The 10126-nt window shown below is 39.0% G+C and overlaps 1 long non-coding RNA gene across 1 annotated transcript in view; it reads right to left on the bottom strand.

Annotated features, from left to right (window-relative positions):
• Nucleotides 1–902: 902 nt before the first annotated feature.
• LOC115065223 overlaps nt 903–10126 on the bottom strand; it is a 75984-nt gene continuing 66760 nt past the window's right edge. Inside the window, exons 2-3 of the long non-coding RNA XR_003845017.1 lie at nt 4328–4389; nt 903–1065 (exon numbers count right to left, since the gene is read on the bottom strand). This is a non-coding gene — a long non-coding RNA (uncharacterized LOC115065223). The remainder of the gene's footprint in view (nt 1066–4327; nt 4390–10126) is intronic.

The following is a 10126-nucleotide window of genomic DNA, read 5'->3' as shown; positions in this document are numbered from 1 at the left end:
AAAAGTTTCCAGGTGATCCTTCTTTTCATCCACCCACAGACACTAGCTTTCCATGGTCTGCAGTGGATCCCAAGTCCTGGGGTTTGACCCTGACAGTTTCATCCTAGTGGTCATCTCCAGCCTGAAGATAACAGCCTATCTCACAGTCCTGTGAGGACTAATAAGGATACACTCAGATCCTAGCACACTGATTCCCATAGGTCAAACTCTAGTGGAACAGTGATCATCTGTCCTCTCATTAGCATCTTGGCTGAGCTGCCTGCACCTAGCTGGTTTATTTTTTTAATATGATTTAAAATGTATTTCTATTCTCCCACTTTCTCTTAAAATTCAAGGGCAGGACCTTGTTATAGATTTTCATAGGATTTTATGGAATCAAAAGCTGCTTCAGAAAATGTCATTTAGCCAGGCAGTGGTGGCACATGCCTTTAATCCCAGCACTTGGGAGGCAGAGGCAGGCAGATTCTGAGTTCGAGGCCAGCCTGGTCTACAAAGTGAGTTCCAGGACAGCCAGGGCTATACAGAGAAACCCTGTCTCAAAAAAAAAAAAAAAGAAAGAAAGAAAGTAAAAAAGAAAGAAAGAAAGAAAATGTCATTTAAAACAATACTTGTATTTTCTTGGCCACTATTTTATTTCTAAGTAGATGACTATCTCAAGAATCTTAAGAGTAAAGCACTGGCTGATGAGTGGTGGTTCCAATCCACACAGCTTTGTGAGAGCTAATGGCAGTACTTTGCCTCATCAAAGACTGAGTTTGATTCATTGCAGAATATTTTGAATGGCCTTTCCACTGTTCAGACAGCCCACCCCAGATACTGAATTGTGTTTCTAGGCCTTCGAGATTCAGAAGTCGGAGTACTGTCTCCATGAAATGTGGAAGGCGTTACTGACTATTCCTGCTGCAAGCTACAAGGCAGACAGATTACCTGCCTGAGCTGTAGTGCTGTCTGAGATGCTCCATACGAGAATCACACGGGTTCTTATGTAACCAAAGGCCATCAGAGGATCCAAGCCACTTTTCCTCAGCGTCCTTCTGACCCCTTTCTCTGTTTCACAGGATAGAACTTGTATTGAGGGAAACAAAACACAATATTAAACTTCGCTGCTACGATGCCCATGGCCTGTGAATCCAAGCCTCAGCTAAGATTCACTCAAGCCACAAAGAAAGAACTTACTTCTAGGTCAGCAAAGAGTCTTGTAAGCAAAAGAAACCCTAGAAAGGTGTGTTACAGTTTATCCAGCACCATGATACAATATAGTATAAATGTCTATGTTATCATGAATATTAGGTTCATGTTTATTGGGCAATAACTATGAGCCAGGAACCATGTTAAACATTTAGATGTACTATCTCAATTAATACTCTCAGTAACCCATTGGCATTCTATCATCCAAGATAAACAGGAAAGACTGGGCAAACAATGTGCCCAAGAATCAAGAACATCTGGTATGCAGTACAGCTGGCTCATAATTAAAGACTATGCCAGGCTATTATAACAGTGGGGGAAAAAAACTTTCTTCTAAAAACAAGAAAAACAAAAACAAAAGCAAAAGCAAAAGCAAACAAACAAGAAACCAATAAGGTAATGTTTGTTTGTTTTCAAAAATAAGTTTTAATCTCTTTCTAGATCCTACAATTTAAGACAGTAAAACCCAACACTAGAATATTTTAGTTACTAATAAATAGTGAATATGAAGACTGAGTAAATCTCCAATTAAGCTAGCAATAACTGAGAGAGAGAGAAAAAAATCACTGTTCTGCCAACTCTCTGCTGGTCAGTTTGTTGCAGGCTGAATGGTGTACTCTCTCCAAATTCATCTGAGGCACTAGAACTGCAGACCGCAACTGTAATCGAAGATAAGGTCATCCAAAAACTGAGAACTTCAGGATGACTCTTCTTGTGGTATGAGGACCATGCTTAGCCAAAGCAGACACTTACATGTGGGGAAAAGTTAGCTACCTCTGCATGACAGAGGACTTGGGAGACACCAACCCTGGCAACATGTGACACCAGATTTACATGTTCTGAAAGGAAGCGGAAATCAGATTGTCCTTTATGTCACAGGATCCATAGCATCTTCTTATGTCAGCTGAAATTTAGCAAAGCACCATGCCTGCCAGTGGGATAGGAAGCAACTCAGAATTACAGTCCCTGCTACTAGTCTTTCCTGATACTTCTTTTAAATAAGGGATAAAAGACTAAAGTAAGAGGCTAAAACTAACCTAAAACCCCAAGAAACATAACTCTCTTCACTTAAGTCTTATGCCAATTTTTTAAAAACAGGACCATTAAAACTTCTCTATACCAGATGAACACTTCTTTTTCCTCTCTTACTCCCAACTCCCAACTTCTGTCTCCTTGACATTTCATATACAGTTCTTACTATGTCCAGCTGTTGATTAGGATAAGTCTACATCGGACTATGGATGAATGCATTAACTGGAGACATGGTTTACTATTCTCAGTAGAAACCCTCTTCTTAGTATCCAATTCAAATTATATACTGGTTGACCAGAACAAGTAGGAAAACAAATCAACTAACTTAGCTACCTGTGGCTTACTCTCTCACCAAAATAGTGGCTCCACACTCTTCACCAGGCAATGGGCTCTAAACAAAAGCAAAGAGGGGCCCTAACTTGAACATCCCTGAGATCAAGCCATTCTCCTTGAAGGAGTTGTAAGGTACCTGGCTTTATGCCAGAAGATACCAACCTCCATCCTGCCTAACCACTCAAGGCCTTTCCTTGCCGGTGCTTGGTTCTTGATAGCCTCAACATTTCACAAGTAGTTTGCTCTTGTTTCCCCCATGACACAAATATAAAATGGGCGATGTTACAAATAAATAAATGAATTTAGATGTAAAATAAAATGCATCTTCCTGAGTGGATACATGCCTATGTCTCATTGGCATGCACCAGATTTTACTAAAGGTCAGGAATTCCCAAGAGAAGATAACCTCCACACAGTGGTACAAGAGCATTTTCCCCATGCCATGCAAATTATTTAATTTGAACACTGCTTGATATGACTCTCTGAGGAGAAGGGTGTTTTCACAGGTACATCTTGAATTTGTTGGTGTATGTGCATATGAGTGAAAGAAAGGACGGAGTACTCCTTCACTGCCTATGAAAATGCTTTAGGGTAAAGAACCACAGGTAACAAATTGGGTCTAAACCTTGGAAAATGGTGAAATGCAAATGGTTGCCCATTCCTACGGGGGAGAGAAAACACATGGGCCAAGTGCAGTTGTCCTTCTACTAGTATTACCCCAATACTGTGCAACACTTGCACTATGTTGTTAAATTGTGTGTGTGTGTGTGTGTGTGTGTGTGTGTGTGTTTTGTAGGCACACACTTCACTGTTCAGTATATATAATACAAAATAACAAAATTCATCAATGAATTTTACTTAAGTAGGAAAAGCAATGGAAATATTAAAGAATCAGTTCTCCTCAGCTGTACTTTGTCCTGGGGATGTCATTTTAAACCTTTTAATCCTTCTGCTTCTTCAACTGGCCTACCTTCTGCTTTTCTACTACATATTAACCACTTAAAGGTTCAAAATAAAATGAAAACTTGAGCGCCCTCTTAACATTCAAAAGAACGTTGCAAAATTTCATTATGAAAACTCTTAACTTTTTAAAGAAGTCTTTGATTAGTCCTATTAAAAGAATCTCCCTCCAAGATAGAATTCCTTTAAATAAGGCTTCATATAAGGCAAGGCTAACTCTACCACAAGCTCAAACTTGCACAGACAGGGACCCCACTGGAGAGAGGAGCTAACTTATTTTAAAAGCAAATAGACATTAGACAATACTTTCAATATTAACATACTCTTAGCTCTTCTTCATCAGAGGAAGCCAGGAGGCTATGAGCTCCTTCACCCTTCCCTTGGTCTTCCTCTAGCTCTCTCCCTGTGTGGTATCCCCTGCTCTGAGAAGGTGAACACCTTCCCCCTGCCAGCCTAGTTATTTATTGACATAGCTTGCATGCTGGGGCATTATCAGCTTAATGCATAATTCAAAATCTCTTGCATGTGGCCTGCACTTTTGCCTTATTCCCTGCAACCTTAATGAAACATAAGAGGAAGTATTTCCAAGGTTGGCATAGGAAAAGATTCCTGAATGTTGCCATTGGTCCCCCAACTCTGGACAGCTTTGACTCATAAAGTCTCTTTCTTGTCTTGCATTCTCACACACCCTCATAAGGTCCCATATTGGGATGAAAGCAGAGTAAGAGATGGTTTCAAAGCTGGTACTGAGTGGGAAGCTATGGGCTTTTGGAATAAAAGGGTCTGCACATGTCAGGGAAATGACAATTCTTACCTTACTCATCTCATTCTGGAGTGGCAGTTAGATGTTCTCAGGAGGGCAATCATCTCATATGTCTGTAATTCAAAAGGAGAAAACATGTTAGGATTTAGAATTTTAATTTCCAGTGGGTCAGGGTAAGAGCAGAATGGGAGAGAAGAAGATAAAGACAAGTCAGAAGCCACAGGGAAAGACATTTTAGCATGTTGACATGGAATTATCTGGGGGAAAAAGCAAAGCAAAGAAAGTAAGGAGAGAGTTGAGATGGCAGCAAACTGTGGAGGGGAAAGGAAAAGGACCGTGCTTGAGAGGGAATGGCTATGGATAAACGATGGCAGATGGTTATTTCACTCCGAAGCAATTTAGGAAAAGTGGATGGTATAAGTTCTTTACAGAATCTGCCGCATCTGGGTAATTGATTAGATTAACAAGCTATATATTTTTAAGATGTGTTAAAGAGAAAAGGAAATACAGCATCCATCTCTAAATGTTAAGAGCCAGGTAGATGTATGCTCTGACTTGAACACACTTTTAGAGCAGTATGAAACTTACACATACAAACACACACTCTGCATGTATGCATCGGCGTTGATGTCCCCAAGAAAGCATTACCATTCTCCAGAACCTTGAGAAACATACTACATACATTCACATATGTGTATATACTCTGACTTTTCCTTGTTCTACGATCTAAAAGTCATCATTTTAGATGACAGTTTGTGCTCCATAAAGTCTAAATCCTACATGAAAAGCACTGGCACACAGTCATTCACCTTGCCCTCACACACCCACATGTAGCTGGCCATGACACCAAAATCAGAAGGTCACTCTTATCATTTGCGCCTATTACTAAGTGTGGGATTTTAGCAGAAGCTTTTTACATGCATTTTGAGTCTGCTAAGCAATAATTCCTCTTTTTTATAAACAGAAAGACATGAATTATTAAAAAATTAGACATTTAGAATAATGGCCCTCCATACGCAAAGTATTTATTTCAACTCTCATCATTCATGGGTTACTGCATTGATTTTTTTTTCATCAGTTTACTTAGCATTAAGCTTCCAGGGAACTCATCAATAAGAAATGAATTTTGGTAACTTTCAAATCCACTATATTATTTTCCTTTTATTTGTAGTGAATTTTTCTTCTCTCAGTGGTATTGCTGCAATAAGTCAGTCATTATTTCTTTATGTTTTCTCCTCTTTCTTTAGGGTTTCATTTCCCTTTACAGCACATCTTGTGATCACAAAGAAAACAGAGACACTTATTTCTTTTAACAGTTGAAATTGCTGCAAGTGATTTAGCTGTCATTTAATTTGATTCCTCTCTTCTGTCTGTAGAGAAATATGTTTAATGTACTGGAAATTATGTTAATAAGAAAAAGCATTATCTCATTTAATGAAATAAATATACAAATATTTCAAAATAAAATAAAGAGGCAATCTTCACTGAGAAAAATTCTTATGGTTTGTGTAAAATAAACAAATAAGAAAAAATATGAAATACATTGAAACACTGACAAAATTGTGCCTGTGATCTAAGAGAAGAAAGAGCCTTGGTGACTGAGTTACCAATACTTAACCAAAGACAAACATGTATTAATGATCAAATTATTAATTTCATATTTCCAATGAACTCAGGAAGGATCATTTGACTTTTCTAGGAGAGTACCTGTGTTTTTAAAATGTTTCCATTGTATTCTTTTCTTTTATTTCAAATGGTTGCTATTGCTCAAATTAATAATTATCAGAAGTCTCATTGAAAACATGAACAAAACTCCCTGTACAGAAAAAGAAAGGTTACAATTCCTTTGATTTTGTTAATCAAAACAGAGTCAATGAAGTCAGCCTAAAGCTTTTATATGTAAAATTTATCTAATGCACAAAAAGGTTAAATAAATATTGTTGGTGATTTGAGATAAACTTGAAGCAATTATGTAATAAAAGCATGACCACTGTAACAGTAACACATAATTAGCAATTTAATTTCTGGCATGAAGACAAGCTAAAGATGTCAATAAAAAAAATCGTCAGTGACAAGCCGATTTTACTCTTTTCTGCAATTTGAGAGCAATGCTCACCACCTGATGAGCAAAACCGTTTTCATACAATGTGCCCACCTCTCACGCACCAAAATAGCCAATTTAAAACAGCCTTACTTCATATCATTGCATAGTGAATCATTACATTTCCTTCCATCTAGATTAGCACTTTCTCTCCTCTGAAAACACAATATTTCCAGTCAGCAAGTAAAGAACATTATGGTTTTTTAAAATGAGTTAAAGTAGCAGGTGTTCTTTGTTTCAATTTCATTTTTCCAAGCTTCAATAATATGTTTGACAGCAATATGTCCCTGTATATGACATTCCAAATACCCTCTCTTTCTTACCCCCTAACTCTCAGCTAAGAAACACATATAAATCAACAATTGTTTGAAAGGTAACAAATGCCAATAGGAGAAAGAATGAGGAAAATTCGGTATTGCTCTATCTTGCACACTTTCCTTCCCACCCCACATCTGTACTAAAGGTTGTGGGTAAGAGGCAAAGAGAAAAGAGACAAGTGAGCCGACTTTATTGTGAAATAGAACACTTGTCTTTTTCATCACACACCAAGTTTCAGACTTTTAAACAGACTTGAACTACTCATCTCAGAATCTTCAATTCATCCACACCACCTTCTGTGTCCCTAGTATTTAAACAGCAGAAGAAAACAGATCCGTCAAGACAGAACTACATTAAAAGGAGTTTTCCATCTAGTGATAAAAAGTGAATCATCTTGGCTGGTGTACAATAGCCACTTGTACAAGCCCTGCACATAAAGTGAAGTCATGAAAGCCAGACTAGCTAAGAAGATCTGTCTATAAATACTCATGGGGCATGATGGGATAGATTTAAAAAGTAAACTCCAGCAACCAAGAATATAACAAGAGAATTTCCAAGGACAACTCCATTTATCTTGGAACCACTAATTTTGGTCAATGTCCTAATTAGATATTCTAGTCCTAATAGGAAAGAAATCTAAATTTATAAAGTCAATGAGAAAGAGGGGGGAGGGTAGGTGGGTGTGGTATATGTATGCATAGCTATGTGTGTGAGTGCACATACCCATGTGAACAAGAAAGCCAGAGGAAGATGCTATAGGTCCTACTTTGTCACTTCCCTTCCCACTTTATTTCCCTGCAAAGGGTTTCTTTGTGACCCTGGAGCTAGGCTGGTAGCCCGCAAGCCCCAGTGATCCCCCTGCCTCCTGTTGCAGACATCATGACCACACCCAGCCTTTAACATGGAGTCTGGGGATCTGGATTGGGCTTCCTATGTTTGTAAATCAAGAGCTCTTGGATACAATGTCATCCCCTCAGCCCCATACTGAAGCTATGCTACACATATTCATCATCTCAACAGCTCCTTCTGCATGCGAGGAAATCACAGTTCTGAGAGGTTAAGTGGTACTTAAGCATATCTGAGGGGCGAACTCAGAGTTTTCTTAACTAACTTCAAGCCATGAAGTAATACTGAATGAACATGAGGAAATTATCCAGATGTCAGCCATGTAGATATAAACAAAAGTAACTTTTTGCAGGAGATGTGTGTGTGTGTGTGTGTGTGTGTGTGTGTGTGTGTGTGTGTGTGAGAGAGAGAGAGAGAGAGAGAGAGAGAGAGAGAGAGAGAGAGAGAGAGAGAGAGAGAGACTCACCAGAAAACAAAATAAGAATAAGGAGAAAGAAAACTAGGAAGCACTGGGTAACCTTGAACTTTGCATCCTGATCCCATTAGAGCTGCTCACTGAGTACTGAATCCTAGATGGTTCCTTTCTGTAGCATTTTCCCTAGCCTAGGAGGTATCTCTTCACTGGAGAGAGAGAAATTACACATATGATCTAAAAATGGGATAATGGAAGGCAACTCCTTTGTGGATTCAGCAGGGACTAGCTGAGACAATGAACTGCTTTGCTTCCTCAGTACCATTTGTCCGCTTTAAAGCACCAATTACTTAAGGAAGCTCATCTGTGAAGCTCAGTACTGAATTCATGAGATCAGCAGATGCTCTACTTTTCACTCAAGATAGAGAAAACATAACTCAGAGAATCTTTAATGCCTAGAGCAATAGTCTCAACCTTGAGCAAGTTTGGTAAGCCTGGTAACAGATTCCCAGATTCGCCCTCCATCCTCTTCGATTTTGCTCTGAAGACGGGTACAAACATTGTCCAACTAATAGGCTCTATGGTAGACCCTGATCTAGGTGCAGCAGGGCTAACCTTGAAAGACCTCTGGGCTCTCTGTCCCAGTATAGGGGAATGCCAGGATCAGGAATGGGAGTGGGTGGGTTGGGGAGCAGCAGGAGGGGGAGGGGGAGGGGGAGGGGATTTTCGGAGGGGAAACTAGGAAAGGGGATAATATTTGAAATGTAAATAAAGAAAATATCTAATAAAAAGAAAAGACCTCTGACAAAATGAAACTAGCTTTTTCCAGCTACCTGGGCGGGGGAAAGATGAAATCATAAATGGAAAATCATATTTATTTGGTGGAAGAAGCTGAGTGAGTGGTCATAAAGAATCTGACCTTGGTACTGTAGGCTTCACTATTCCCAAATTAGATACAATGAGTGATGGGAAAATCCTTCTGAAAGATGAACCACACATGGAAAGAGAGTGCCAGAATAAAGTGCAGCCTCTAAATGTAGGGTTACTTCCCTTGAAATAAAGCCAGCCTTTCTGTAGCTATTGGCTCTCACATGGGTTCATACCTGATGATCAGAATTGGTTCCCAGACCATCAACTACAAGGATGCATTTTAAAACAAAGTAACTGGCTAAGTACATACTTCACTGAGTATAATAAAATTTATTACACCTCACTTTCCTGGAAGGTATATAAAGAATTACTAAGAAAAAAATAACATTTTCTCTCTATCCTGCATGAGGTGATACCTTCATGGAGATATACAATTTTGCCTTAAATGGAGAACCCAAAACTCAGTTTCATTTCTTTCTATTGGTCTCTTAAAAATAAGCAATGGGAGACTCCTGAGGTAAATTTAATAGTATCAGCAAAGATGATATGTATGAAACAGAACATACCATATTTAAATTGTGATTTATTAATAATTTAATATTCAGCATCTCCCCAAAACACAACTCCGGGTAAGCATGATGTAGTGACATCTTGGTGGCTGCATACATACGGGTCTTTTGGAGAGAAGTAGAATGCATAAAGGGGCTGCTGCGGGTTGTGTTAATTGAATATAATCCAACAAAGATTTGGCAGAGCATATATTTAAAAGGTTGGGAATGCTTGAAGAAATTGATTCATTCACACTGTTGTGAATCATTTAACACACACTTCAAAGAGAGTGGAGCTGCTCCTCTCTGCCTCCTACTCCCTAAGAAAGACTGTTAATCAAAATGAAGACTCCTAGATACTGGAGGCAGGCTTTGCCTCCACTAAGAACAGTGCAGGTTGTGGGGGCTGGAGTTTAAGGGAGTGAGGTTAAAAGCAGTAGTGTCAGTATTATACTGAATCTCAGACAGGGTCATTATTGCCATTACAGAGACTCAGAAGGAAGTGGCACGTTGAGGAAGTACTTGAGGATGTCCCTCAAAGTGTGCACTGGCGATTTCATTTAAATGTATATTACTTGTTTCATTTAAAGATAATAGAGGGAAGGAAGAAGAATATACCTTGGTGGTAAAGTATGTGCTTAGCAAGCACCAGGTCAGTGGTTATTCTCCATGGATATCACACACACACATACACACACACACACACACACACACACACACACACACAAACACACGAGAGAGAGAGAGAGAGAGAG

Source organism: Mus pahari, chromosome 13, assembly GCF_900095145.1.
Source record: "Mus pahari chromosome 13, PAHARI_EIJ_v1.1, whole genome shotgun sequence".
Lineage (NCBI taxonomy): Eukaryota > Metazoa > Chordata > Mammalia > Rodentia > Muridae > Mus > Mus pahari.
Note: the sequence above shows the minus strand (reverse complement) of the source record. Positions and strands in the feature narration are given on the sequence as shown.